Source organism: Pantherophis guttatus, chromosome 5, assembly GCF_059756535.1.
Source record: "Pantherophis guttatus breed Tessera chromosome 5, ASM5975653v1, whole genome shotgun sequence".
NCBI classification, from domain to species: domain Eukaryota; kingdom Metazoa; phylum Chordata; class Lepidosauria; order Squamata; family Colubridae; genus Pantherophis; species Pantherophis guttatus.
Genome location: NC_142067.1, coordinates 65,591,384 through 65,606,134, shown reverse-complemented (window position 1 = coordinate 65,606,134; position 14,751 = coordinate 65,591,384). Strand labels below are relative to the sequence as shown.

Genomic DNA, 14,751 nt, shown 5'->3' with positions numbered 1-14,751 from the left:
GCAGGAGCCCCACAAACCACAAAACACATTCTCCCTGAGATCTTCAGCCTGTTTCAAGTGTGGAAAAGAAGGGCACCAAGCTGCAGAGTGTCGTTTGCAAACACCCGCCCAGAACCCCCCACCGGGGGAGGGTCCTGAAAAACCGGGTCAGCATGGGAAGGAGACTGCTCTGAAGAGCAGGGAGACCGTAGAAGTCCCATCCCCTCCCCTCTTTGGGGAAGAAACCCTGGCATCTGAACAGGAGGAATCACACTCGTTCGGAAGTGATGATGAGCCACTGGTAAGCAAACCAATTAAACTGCTTACCCTCCCCTTAAGACTATTTATCCCAAACCAGGACAGGGAGATAAGTATCCCCACCCTAGTGGATTGAGGGTGCACCCATTGTTTGATCAGCCGAACCTTAGTAGGGAAGTTAGGGATTAACGTAAGAAAGCTGAAAACCCCCATTGCTTTCTGCCAACTAGATGGGTCAATAGCAGGAGGGGAGCCAGCTTCTCTGGCCACCGTGCTTTTGCTGAAGTTGTGTTTAATAATGCTGTACATTCAAGCACTGGTTTTACCCCTTTTAGAGAAGCAACAGGCCAGGATTTCAGCCCCATGCCTGAACTACCCACAGAAGAACCCACCATCCCCTCACTTAAGGAGTGGATGGATAATTTGCAAAACACGTGGCCAGTGGTTAGATTAGCCTTACAGGAAGCTAGAGGAGCTTTTAAGATTCAAGCTGACAAGAAAAGGATGGAACCCAAACCTTTTCATATTGGAGACAGAGTATACTTATCTACAAAATTCTTGAAATCATTACAACCATCAAAGAAACTAGGGCCAAAGTTCATTGGACCTTTCCCCATCACTAGAATCATCAATCCAGTAGCAGTTGAACTACTTCTTCCAAAGACACTCAGGCAGATCCACCCAGTATTCCATATCAGTTTAATCAAACGAGAAGTAATCTCATCCCTCAGACCACCTGCATCTACACCACCTGTTCCCATCATGATTGAAGGTGAACAACACTGAAATCAAGGAAATCCTTGATTCTAGGATCCACAGAGGGAAAGTCCAATACTTAGTTGCTTGGAAACATTTATCATCAGCACACAATGAATGGGTCGCTAAACACCACGTTAGGGCTCCAATCTTACTGAGAAAATTTCACTCCCAATCCCCTAACAAACCTTGTTGATCTACTATCATGAAATCTTGAAATCTTGTGTATATATATATATTTTTACAGGTGGACCCTTTTGTTTTCTAAGGAGGGTAGCATGTCAGATCCCTAAAAGTGATACTGCCATTCAAGTGGAGGAAGGGGGGACTTGGATTTGATTTACTAGCATGGCCTGTGTCATCAGATATTTTACAACCTATATCCTGGCGCCAAGGAAACCTGAGATTCCCTTTACTTGCAGGAATTTTTATGATAGCCATGTGGGTTGTCTCACTTTAAAGAGTAGTGGTGGGAATGCATGTTTGTTCGGGTTCTCAAAGGAAATAGTAAAGAAAACATCTTCACACTTGTGTATTGGCTGAAATCTGCATTCTGACTTAAAGGGAGGGGTCTCTACCACTTTAATCCTACTGCTTTGCCTAAGGGCATTCAGATTGTGCTTTAGCTGGATGGTTTTCACTTCTGCTTAATAAAAGAATCCTTTTGAACAACTACATTTCAAGAGTTCGTACTTTCTTAAGTTGGAAGGAGAGGTGATCCTTACACTTATACAACTTCTTCTTACCACAGGTAGCCATCAACTTACAACAGTTCATTTAGTGACCATTCAAAGTTACGGCACTGAAAAAAGTGACATGATCATTTTTCATCGTTACAATATTTGTAGCATCCCCATGATCATGTGATCAAAATTTAGATGCTTGGCAACTGGTTCATACTTATGACCATTGCTATATCCCAATGTCATATGATCACCTTTTGCAATCATTTGACAAGCAAAGTCAATGGAGAAGCCAGATTCACTTACCAACCAGTTTGCTAACTTATCAATTGCAGTGATTCACTTAACAACTGTGGTAAGAGATGTCATACGATGGGACAAAACTAACTTAACAAATATTTCACTTAACAACAGAAATTTTGGGCTCAATTGTGGTTGTAAGTTGAGGACTATCTGTATTTCTAAATGGAATATTTTTTTAAAAAAATGTTTACAACTAATTAACCTGTTTCATATTTTAAAGTTCTTTAAAATCATATATGCTTTTATGAACTTGTTAATTAATATTGAATTATATATTTCATACTGTAAGTTTTGGCAAAAAGTCTTGAAAGCTGCCTGGGTAATACTGTATGTTTATATGTTTATAGATGAATATGGTAGATTTGTAGCAGTGGAAATTGAACTTAATGGAATAAAATCAATAGTGGTGGGTGTGTAGACTTCCGGTCGGCACCGCAGGCTCCGTGGACGGTCTTCTAAGACCGCCAGCCCTGCATCTTCATAAAAGCCGCTTTGACAGCGCAAACCGGCTGTCTGGTGGCTGAAAAACCTCTCCTTCGGGAAAAGAAGGAGAGGAGAGCCGGTGGGTGAGAGTAGAGCTCCCCAAAAGCCCTCTGGAACATTTCCAGAGGCTTGGAGGGTGAGAGCTCCCCAGCCAGCCTGCCAAGAAGCTCTGAAGCTAGGACGACTCTGCGAAAGCAGAGCGAGAAGCCGCGATCCGATCCTGCTTTTAAAAGTGAGTTTGACTGATTACAAGCACAGGCAGAGTGGAAAACAGGAGAACAAGCTTTAAAAGTACAGAGCTTAACTCCAAAGTTACTTTGTTTCAAATTGAATCTCATTGAGCTGGAAGCTGAAGATGGCGTCTTTGTTATGGTTTTGAAAGTGAAAGCCAGAAACGAAAGTGCTTGAGAACTTTGCGCTGGGAGAGTGGATTAGCTGTTTATTAACTGCTGGGAACTGAGAGCTTGTGGAAAAAACAAAAATTATCCTGTCTGAAAAATTAGAGACTATAAATTACAAACATTTTAAAGTTGTTTAAAGACTTTGTGGCTTTGTGGCTTTGGGAGAAAAAAAAGAAGATCTCTTTAAAAGAGGGGGCGGGGGAAATGGCTTCTAGACAAGTGAAACCAGGAGTTGTTAAAGGAGGGGGAGGTTCTCCAGTTGTGTCAGTGGTGACACAGAAATCACAACTTTTGGCTGATTCACAGAGTCAGAGTCAGAATCAAGATGCAGCACTTAATGATTTTAAATAATTTATGAAAGAAGCCATGAATAATCAAGCAACAGCAATGAAAGAAGCTATGAATAATTTAACACTACTTGTGGAAAGGAAATTAAAGAAAGTTGAGGAGGATATCAGTTCAATCAAGGAAGTGGTAGCAGAGAAACACGATGAGATAAAAGAGGATATTGTTTATGCTGTATCAGGATTGTCAAACCTTGTTATCCAGCTTGATGGGAAAGTTGAAGAAATTAATCAAGCCAATTTAAATTTGGAAAGCAAAATGGGAGATGTCATGACCAGAACAGAGAAAGTGGATAATGAATTGGTAATGTTACCATACAGGTCCATGGAGTTTGCTCTGAGACTGAGAGGCCTGAAAGAAAATAGTAAAGAAAACCTAAAAGATATTTGTGCTGATGCTATTGCAGAGATAATTAAAGAAAGACCAGAAGATGTGGCAAGCCAAATTGATAAAATTTACAGGGTTAATTCCTGGCTGGCAAAACAAAGGCAGCTGCCAAGAGATGTGGTGATCTATTTTACAACTAGGAGGATTAGAAACGATATCTTACAAGCTTCCTGCAAGAATAAAGTTCAGGTGGCTGGGCAAGGGGTGGTGGTTTTGAAAGAGATTCCTCCAAAGAGGCTGAGAAGTAGAAAAGACTTTGGCTTTTTGGTAAATGAGCTGAGAAATCAACAAGTGGCATATAGATGGGACGTTCCAATTGGTCTAATAGTGACTTATAATGGAGAAAGATACCAGTTAAACACAGTCTGGAAGGCAAAATACTTCTATGTAAATGTTTTAAAGGCTGGATACCCACCCTCACCGGGGGGAGGGGGAAGAAGAAAATGGAGATGTTACAACAAGAAAAAGATGGAAAACAGATACAAACCTATGCTGAAGTTGCAGTTGGAGGAATTATCATGGAAGAAGATTTGGATCTTGGGGGCTTACCTCCAACTTTGGAACCACCTAAGAAGGGAGAGCCGAAAGTACAATGACTGACCCGATCAACTTATAAATTGCAACAACAACAATCAAAAAGGCAACAATCTCAAGAGTTATCTCAAGAAGTTCAAAAAACAGAAGCAGTGGGGGGGGGCTAGGCCAAAGAGTAAGGTGGAGGAGGAGTTTCAGCTGATGCTCATACGGCTTCGAAAGGCTAAAGATGGCAACTAAATTCCTATCTTGGAATGTCAATGGCCTAAATTCACTACAAAAAAGAAAGAAAGTATTTCACTACTTGAAACAATTTAACAATGACGTTATTTGCTTGCAAGAAACACATATTAGATTATCAGATCAAAAATATTTGATAAATTCAAAATTAGGTACACATTTTGTGGCATCAGTGCCAGAGAAGAAAAATGGGCTAGTCATATATGTAAGGAAAGGACTATCAGCTAATCTAATTGAGGCAGATGATCAAGGAAGATATATTGCAATTGAATTATCAACACAGACTGGAAAAATGCTTTTTATTGGAATATATGCCCCTAATCAGCAACAGGACAAGTTTTATAAATTTCTACATACTAAAATAATACAATGGGATTATAAATATTTTATATTAATGGGTGACTGGAATGGAGTAATAGACACACAGAAAGATAAAAAAAGTTTATCAAAGATATCAACACGTGCAAAATTACCTAAATCTTTTTTTGATATGATGGAAGATATAGAACTGAGAGATATTTGGAGAGAATGAAATGCGGAGGAAAGAGACTTTACTTTTTTTTCTGGTAGACATCAATTCATCTCCAGGATTGATTTTATACTAACCACAAATGATTTTATTTCCAGGGTGAAGAAGACGAAGATATGTCCAAGAACTTTAACTGATCATAGTCCGGTTTGGGTGGAATTTGAACAGGAGAGGGGAGAAAGGAGGTCTTGGAGGTTAAATGAAAATTTATTTAGATATGAAGAAAATGTGAAAGAGCTTAAAAAACAAATGAAAGAATTTTTTGTAATTAATATGAATAAGGGTACTTCCATGGAAATGGTCTGGGATGCTAGTAAGGCTTATATGAAGGGTATGTTAATACACATGAATAATAAACATAGATTAAAACAACAAAAGAAGCAGAAAGAGATAGAGGAAGAAATAAAAAAGAAAGAACAATCACTCATACTTAATCCAGGAGACAAGAAAGTAAAAGAAACAATAAATATACTACGAGGGCAATTTAGTATGTTAATAGCTGATCAGGTGGCAACTAGCTTACAATATGCTAAACGTAACACATTTTGTAATGTCAATAAACCAGGTAGGTGGTTGGCCTACATGTTGAGGAAAAAACAGAAATCACAAGTCATTGGTAAGATAGAATTTAGAGGTAAGCAAGTTTACCAACAGAATATGATCAAAAAGGCTTTTTTAGAATTTTATACAAAGTTATATGCTAGTGACTCAATACAAGGTATAGATATAGATAGATACTTAAAGGAAGGGAATATTCCTGAATTAACGTTGGAACAGAGGGAAGGATTGAATCAACCAATAACTTCTGATGAGATTACTGATGCAATTAAGCAATTAAAAGCAGGGAAAGCTCCGGGAACAGATGGATTGACAGCTGTTTATTATAAGAATTTACAGTTTGAAATGGTAGAACCACTTAGAGTTCTATTTTGTAAAATTCAATTAGGGGGAGGAGTCCCACCCTCTTGGTGAACATCTTTTGTTTCACTGATCCTGAAGGAAGATCAAAATTGTACTAAACCTGAAAATTTTAGGCCAATTTCACTTTTGAACCCGGATTATAAAATTTTTGCTAAGATATTAACGAATAGACTAATGCCAGTTATGTAACAAACAATTCATAATGATCAATCAGGCTTTATAAAAGGGAGGCAAATGAAATATAATGTTAGACAAATTATAAACCTATTGGAATATTTGGAAAAAAATAACCAGGTCCCTGCAGCGTTCATATTTTTGGATGCAGAGAAAGCATTTGATCAATTGAACTGGCAATTCCTGTTTAAGATAATAGAAAAAATGCATTTTGGGGAGTATTTTATACATTCAATTAGAGCAATATATCAGGAACAAACAGCACAAATAATAGTTAATGGAGGTTTAACAGATGCGTTTAAAATTGAGAAAGGTACTAGGCAGGGTTGTCCCTTGTCGCCATTGTTGTTTATTTTAACTTTAGAAGTTTTGTTGAATAAGTTACGTGACTCTGATAAAATAAAAGGAATTATAATTAGACAGCAGGATTATAGATTAAGAGCGTTTGCAGATGACCTGGTTCTTACTTTATCTCAACCTATAGAAGCGGCTCCCTATATGTTGGACATAGTAGCTCAATATGGCAAAGTATCTGGATTTAAAGTAAATCTTCATAAGACAAAGATGATAACTAAAAATATGTCCATAACTCAAAGAGAAGACTTAGGGAGAATAACGGGGTTTGAAATAGTTAAAAAGGTTAAGTATTTAGGAGTATATATTGCAGCCTCAAACACGAAATTGTTTAAAAATAATTATGAAATTCTTTGGCAAAAAGTACAGAAAGAAATGGAAAATTGGAAAAAGTTACAACTATCATTACTGGGAAGGATAGCAGCAATAAAAATGAATGTACTACCTAGGTTTTTATTTTTGTTTCAAATGATACCAGTGCTTAAGAAAGATGGAAATTTGATGGAATGGCAGAAAGGGGTTAATACTTTCATCTGGGCTGGGAAGAAACCAAGAGTGAAACTGAAAATTATACAGAATATACGTGAGAGAGGAGATCTTCAAATGCCTAACTTAAGATTGTATTATGAAGCAGCTGCTTTATCACAAATTAGTGATTGGTTTAACTTAACTGAAGAAAGAATGTTAAACATAGAAGGTTATGATTTGTTATATGGATGGCATGCTTATTTGTTATATGAAAAAAAAGTGGATAAAATGTTTAAGGGTCATATACTCAGAAATGCGTTGTTGAGGGTTTGGAAAAAGTATCAATATAAGCTAAACTATAAGATACCCATATGGGCAAACCCCAGACATGCAATAGAAAATATAAGTATAGAGCAAAAAACAGAGGTGATTACTTATAAAGAGCTTCTTTTTTTGGAAAGGGGTAAGTTGCAACTGAAATCTTTAGATGAATTAAAAGAAGAAGGGATAATTTATACTTGGTTTCAGTATGGTCAGCTTCAAGCTAGATGGAGGGAAGATCAAAATTTTGATGTTATGCAAAATGAGGAAAATCTGGTGAAACAGATTAGAGATCAAAGTCAGATGCATATTAAAAGGTTGTATAATGCATTATTGGAAATAGATTCAGAAACGGAATTGGTTAAGGATTGTATGATAAAATGGGCACAAAACTTTCAGGAACCAGTGATGATGGAAACGTGGGAAAATATTTGGGTCAGAAATGTTAAATTTACGCAAGCACAAAATTTGAGAGAGAATTTTTATAAAATGTTTTATAGATGGCACTTAGATCCTGTGGGTGTGGGTAGAGCTCTCCGTAAGCCCCTGGAATAACTCCAGGGGCTTGGAGGGTGAGAGCTCCCTGGTCAGCCCACTGAAGCTCCCGATCCGGGACGACTCTGTTTTAAACAGAGCCAGACGTCGCAACCAACTCTGCAGGCAAAAGTGAGACTAATCGATTTCAAGAGCAGACAGAGCGGAAACAGGAGAACAAGCACTTGCAAGTATCAACGCTTAACTCTGGGTTTACATTGTTTCTATTTGAATTTCTTTGAGCTGGAGGCTGGAAGAAATGGCACCTTTGTTGTGGGTGTGAAAGTGAAAGTTAGAAACGAAAGTGTTTGTTGAGAGACTTGCGCTCTGAGAGTGGATTAAAGCTGCAGGGAATTGAGAGCTTGGTGGAGAAAAATTTTGATTGATAAACTATAAACTATAAACTTTTGAAAGTTGTCCAAGAGACTTTGTGGCTGTGAAAGGGAAGAAGACTTTTTAAAAATAAGATGGCTTCTAAGCAAGTTAAGCCAGGAGTTCCTAAAAGTGGAGGAGGCTCTCCAGTAGTGTCATTAGTGACACAGAAAGCACAACTTCCGGTTGATTCACAGAGCTAGGAGGCTTCTTTTAAAGAACTTAAAGAATTTATAAGAGAAGCCATGAATAATCAAACTGCAGCTATGAACAACCAAACAGTAATTATGGAAGGGAAACTTAAAGAATTTGCGAAGGATATAAATGCAATTAAAGATGTTATTGAAGAAAAGCACAATGAAATAAGAGATGACATTATCCTAGAAGTTTCAGGATTGGCAAAACATCTTGTGCAGCTGGAGGAGAGAGTAGAAGAAATTAATGAAGTCAATCTGAACTTGGAAAATAAAGTAGGAGATATTATGACTAAAACAGAGAAGGTGGATGATGAATTGGTTATGTTACAATATAGATCGATGGAATTTGCTTTGAGATTGAGAGGGCTGAAAGAAAATAGCCGTGAAAATTTAAAGGACATTTGTGCTGGAGCTATGGCAGAGATAATCAGAGAAAGACCAGAAGATGCAGCAGCCCAAATTGATAAAATCTACAGGGTTAATTCCTGGGTGGCAAGACAAAGACAGTTACTAAGAGATGTGGTGATCTATTTTACAACCAGGAGGATCAGAAATGAAATTTTACAAGCTTCCTACAAGAATAAGGTTCAAGTGGCTGGACAAGAATTAGTGGTTTTGAAAGAGATTCCTCCCAAAATGTTAAGAGGTAGAAAGGACTTTGGTTTCCTGGTAAATGAATTGAGAAATCAACCAGTGCTGTACAGATGGGATGTTCCAACTGGTCTAATAGTGAATTATGGTGGAGAAAGATACCATTTAAATACAGTTTGGAAGGCAAAAGATTTTTATGTCAATGTACTAAAGGCGGGATACCCCACCGGGGGGGGGGGGCAGAAAGAAAATGGAGATGTTACAACAAGAGAAAGATGGGAAGCAGATACAAACTTATGCTGAAGCTGCAGCTGGAGGAATCATCACGGAAGAAGATTTATGCTATCTGGGGGCCCACCCCCAACTCTTGAACTACCCAAGAAGATAGAGGAACCAAGAGAACAACGAATGACACAAGCAACTTACAAACATCAAGAACAAGAACGAAAAGTGCAACAATCTCAAATTTCATCTCAAGAAGTCAAAAAAACAGAAGCAGTGGGAGGGGCTAGGCTGAAGAGTAAGATGGAGGGTGATCTTCAGCTGATGCTTTCGAAGCTTCGAGGGGCCAAAGATGGCAACTAAATTCCTATCTTGGAATGTTAATGGTTTAAATTCACCACAAAAAAGAAAGAAAGTATTTAATTATTTGAAACAATTTAAGAACGATGTTATTTGTTTGCAGGAAACACATATTAGATTATCAGACCAAAATTATTTGACAAATTCAAGATTAGGTATACACTTTGTGGCATCAGCACCAGAGAAGAAAAATAGGTTAGTTATATATGTAAAGAAAGGATTATCAGCTAATTTAATTGAGGCAGATACTCAAGGTAGATATATTGCAATTGAACTATTAACTCAGAATGGAAAAATACTCTTAATTGGAATAAAACTTGATAAAACAGATTAGAGATCAAAGTCAAATGCATATTAAAAGGTTGTATAATGCATTACTGGAAATAGATTCAGAAACGGAATTGGTTAAGGATTGTATGATAAAATGGGCACAAAACTTTCAGGAACCAGTGATGATAGAAACGTGGGAAAATATTTGGGTCAGAAATGTTAAATTTATGCAAGCACAAAATTTGAGAGAGAATTTTTATAAAATGTTTTATAGATGGCACTTAGATCCTAAAAAATTATCATGTATGTACGCTAATTTGCAAGCTAAATGTTGGAGATGTGAATGTGATGATGCAACTTATTATCATATATGGTGGACTTGTAAGAAAATCAAGGCATTTTGGATAAAAATTTGGTGGGTGATGCAGAACATCCTGAAAAAAAGGTTGAAATTTACTCCGCAATTGTTTTTATTGGGTATAACTACAGATTGTACAGCATTAGAGACTAAATTGATTTTAAATTTAATATCAGCAGCTAGGCTGTTGGTAGCGCAATACTGGAAGAAGGACTTTTTGCCTACTATTGAACAGTGGACATTGAAAGTAGCGAATCTAGCGGAAATGGCGAAAATTTCAGCGTATTTGAAGGACTATACACAAGAAAGATATATATCGGAATGGAGAAGATGGATTGACTATATTCAAAATAAGTATCAGACAAGAAAATATCAAGTAGCTTATGAATGAATGTTAAATTTTAGAAGTATTATATTATCTATAGTGGAGTTAAGGTTTCAGGGGGGGATTTGGTAGTTTCAGGATAGCTAGGTTAATTTAGCTTATGATTGTTAATTGAAATACCCTGTATTTTGCTCTGGGAAGTCTGGGGGGAGGGGGGAGGGGGGAAGGGGTGGGGGGTTGGTGGGGGGGCAGGGAAAAGGGTGGGGGGAATACTGGGGAAAAAATTTTTGTAAAACTTTTCAATAAAACAAAAAGGTGTTAGATCCTCACAGGGTAAATTATCTAAGACTTTCTTTGAGATGATGGATAATTTAGTACTAATAGATTCATGGAGATATAAAAATGGAGGTGGCAGAGAATATACTTTCTTTTCTGAAAGACATAAATCTTTTTTAAGGGTTGACATGATATGGATATCTAAAAATCTTGCAAATAAAATTCTGAAAGTGGACATTCTGCCTAAATCTTTCTCTGATCATAATCCTGTGCTTTTGGTTTTAAGAGGAAATAACTCAAGTTTCAGATGGAGATTAAATGAAGCTATTTTACAAAAGGAAAAGATTGTAAAAGACTGTAAAAAGAAACTGCAGGAATACTTTGAGAATAATTTGGGTAAAGGAACAAGCTTAATGACAGTATGGGATGCTAGTAAAGTGGTTATGAGGGGCTATTTTATATAGTACAATCGCTTAGAGAAGAAAAAATCCCAGGAAAAGACACAAAGGATATTGGATGAAATTAGACAAAAAGAAATTCAGCTGCAAAAGACACCTTGGATCCAAACATTTTACACCATATTAAATTGTTACAGCAACAATTATCTATGTTAACTATACAGGAAATAGAAACAAAATTGAGCTATGCAAAACAAAGATGTTTCAAATTTGCAAATAAAACAGGCAGGTGGTTGGCATATAAATGAAGAAAACAAAGAAAAAAAACAGTAATTGGAAAAATTTATGAAGGCAATATTGTAATAACAGACAATGAATTTATTAAAAGGTCCTTTCATAATTTCTACTCAAATTTGTATAAAAGACAGGAGATAGATATGTTAAAAATAGATGAATATCTTTTAAGACAACAGCTACCTAAACTATCACAAACCCAGAAACAACTTATGAACGATCTGATAACTGCCTTTGAGATATCAGAAGCTATTTAAAAAATGAGGCCAGGCAAAGTCCCAAGCCCAGATGGTCTCACAAGCCAATATTATAAGTGTTTCGAGGATGAACTTCTTCAACCCACTAAAGGACACAATGAATGATATATTACAGGGGGGAAATATACTCCAGACGTAAAAAGAAACCAACATTATGTTGCTCCCAAAGGAGGGTCAAGATGTTTCAAAGACAAAGAATTATCTTGAATTATCAAAGAATTAGACCAATTTCATTAGTAAACAAAGATTTCAAACTCTTCATCACCATTCTGGCAGAAAGACTAAAGAAGATTATATATGAAGACCAAGCAGGCTTTCTGCTGAAAAGATAGCTAAGAGATCATGTGAGGACTGTCTTAAATATTATTGGATACTTACAATATCATAAAGGGGAACAGGCTGCCTTAATATTTTTAGATGTAGAGAAAACTTTTGACAACCTAAACTGGGTGTTGGAAGAAATGGACTTTGGAGTAAATTTTATCCAAGGAATTAAAGCGATCTACATGTCACAGAATGCAATTTTTTTTATAAATCAGGGGTGTCAAACTTGATTTCATTGAGGGCCACATCAGGCTTGTGTTTGACTTCGGGGGGCTGGGGGTGACCAGGTGGGCATGACCAGCTCAACATTATTTGTGTTGGGGAGCACCTGTGGTGGCCAAGGGCTAAGACAGGACTTCCCTCAGACCCTCCCTCACTCTCATTATAATCTCCTTCCTTCCTTCCTTCCTTCCTTCCTTCCTTCCTTCCTTCCTTCCTTCCTTCCCTTCCTTCCTTCCTTCCTTCCCTCCCTCCTTCCTTTTCTTCTTTTTCCTTCCCTCTTCATTCTCCTTATTTTTCCTTCCTTGCTCCCATCTTCCCATCTTTTTCTTTGCCTTTTCTCTTGCCCTTTCTTCTTTCCTGTCCCTTCTTGCATCCTTAAATGCAAAAGGGGAAACATTTCTCCTTTTGTTTTGTTTTTAGTTTGTTTTGCTAGCCCTCTACCAGTGAAAATGGAGCTCAGGGCCACTTTCAGCTGTGACAGCCTCCTTTTTCAGTCTTGACGGCCTCCTGCAGCCCTGTGCTAGTGAAAGCAGAGCTGGGGAGGGCCACCCATGGCCCTCCCAAGCTCTGTTTTCACTGGCAGAGGCACCACAAGCCACTCCTTTCCTGTTTCCAGGGCTGGCCCATGGGCCAGATCTAAGCAGCCCATGAGTTTGACACCCCTGTTATAAATGGTGATCTAACTAACTCATGTGAAATTCAAAAGGCAACAAGACAAGAATGTCCCTTGCCCCCTCTATTGTTTATTTTGGTATTGGAAGTTCTGAATAGAAGTATTAGACAAGATGAAAAAATAAGGGGTATAAATATTAAGAAAAAAGTTTATAAATTGAGGGCCTTTGCTGATGATCTGGTTACATTTTTACAGACCTAAAAAACAATATGGATTATTTGATGAGGAAATTGAATGAGTTTGGAGCCTTGGCAGGTTTCAAAATAAATAAACAAAAGCAACAATGCTGATCAATATGCTTTCTCAGGATAGTGATATATTAAATAAAAAGTCAGGTTTTAGGGTTGAAAAAAAGTTGAAATACTTAGGGGTTATGTTGACAAATATAAAATTGTTTCAAAACAACTATGTCCCTCTTTGGAAGGATATTAAACAGGGTTTAAAATCTCTGTAACCTAGATGAATATTTTACCAAAGATGCTTTTTTTATTTCAGATGTTACCAATACTTACAACTGACAATTCATTTAAACAATGGCAGAAGAACATTTCTAAGTTCATATGGCAAGGGAAGAAACCAAGAATTAGATATAAGCTACTGCAAGATGCTAAGGAAAGAGGGGGTTTGGGTCTACTAGATATGAAATTGTATTTTGATGCATGCTGTTTGACCTGGGCAAAAGAATGGGTGAGTCTCCAGAATAAGAGGTTACTTGAATTAGAGGGCCATGAATTAAGGTTTGGATGGCACGGCTACTTATGGTACGATAAAAGTAAAGTTAATTTTGATTTTAATAATCATTTTGTTTGACGTGCCATATTAAGAGTTTGGAATAAATATAAAACAAGGGTCTCTATGAAGCTGCCCCTTTGGGTGTCACCCCTGGAAGCTGTTTTTAGAATAGAAATGGTGGCATATGATAAAATTTTATCTTTCAACTCTGGTGACCCAATACTAAAGTTGAGGGAAGAACTTGAATCAGATTATGATTGCCATTGGTTTACTTATCATCAACTGAAAAAAAGATTTAAACTGGAGAAAAAGTGCTATGGATTTGATTTTATTAAAAATGAATTGGAAATTTCATTATGTGGCAACGATGAACATATTATTGCTAAGATCTATAAAATGTTATTGAAATTCAATTTGGAAATTGAACATGTAAAACATTGTATGATTCAGTGGGCAAGGAATTTTGGATATAATGTGATGCTTGTACAATTTTGAAAATGGAGATAAAAATGAAACCAGAACTTTTCCTTTCAGGCCTAATGGAAAAAGAACTGGAGAAAAAAATTGGAACTTTGTTACTATATATGTTGACAGCAGCAAGACTATTGTATGCACAAAAACAGAAGGACACTTTGATTTCTACTATGGACGAATGGTTGCAGAAGTTGATGGAGTTGGCTGAAATGGCAAAATTGACTACTGTGATTAAAGAAAAGAACATTACTTTTGTTTCCACTTGGAGACCACTTCTGAACTTCATGCTTGAAGTGGAAAAGAATGAAACTTTGATTTTGGTTTTACCAAGTAGATTCATAGATCTTTACAGAAATAGCTGGTTCATATTATCATGAAAAAGCAAAAAGTTGTGATTTGATGTTAATGCCTTATTTTAATGGAACAAGAGTGTGTCGGAAGTCAATGTTTCTTTTTCTTATTCTTCCTCACTTCTCTTCCCCCTTTTCCTCCCCACTACTTTTCTATTTACTTTTGTATTTTGTATTTTATAATATTTTATAACTCAATAAAAATGTTAAACAGAAGAAATTGGCACCCATGTCACCATGAAAGATACCTTTTCCCATACTGCCTCCCACCTCTCTGTTTTGGTGAGTTTTTGGGAGGTGTAGGCACACTGCTGCAGCGTTGACTCTCGATTTTTCTGGAGGAGCACTGCCCCCACCGCCCCTGCCACTTCATTGCTGGCATCTGT

The 14,751-nt window shown here is 37.1% G+C and overlaps 1 protein-coding gene across 1 annotated transcript in view; it reads left to right on the top strand.

Annotated features, from left to right (window-relative positions):
• The window catches only part of LOC148113430 (uncharacterized), an 80,999-nt gene extending 66,494 nt beyond the window's left edge, over nt 1-14,505 (top strand). Inside the window, exon 5 of the transcript XR_015728233.1 lies at nt 14,076-14,505. The gene's annotated coding sequence lies outside the window, so the exon portion shown is untranslated. The remainder of the gene's footprint in view (nt 1-14,075) is intronic.
• The last annotated feature ends 246 nt before the right edge of the window (nt 14,506-14,751 follow it).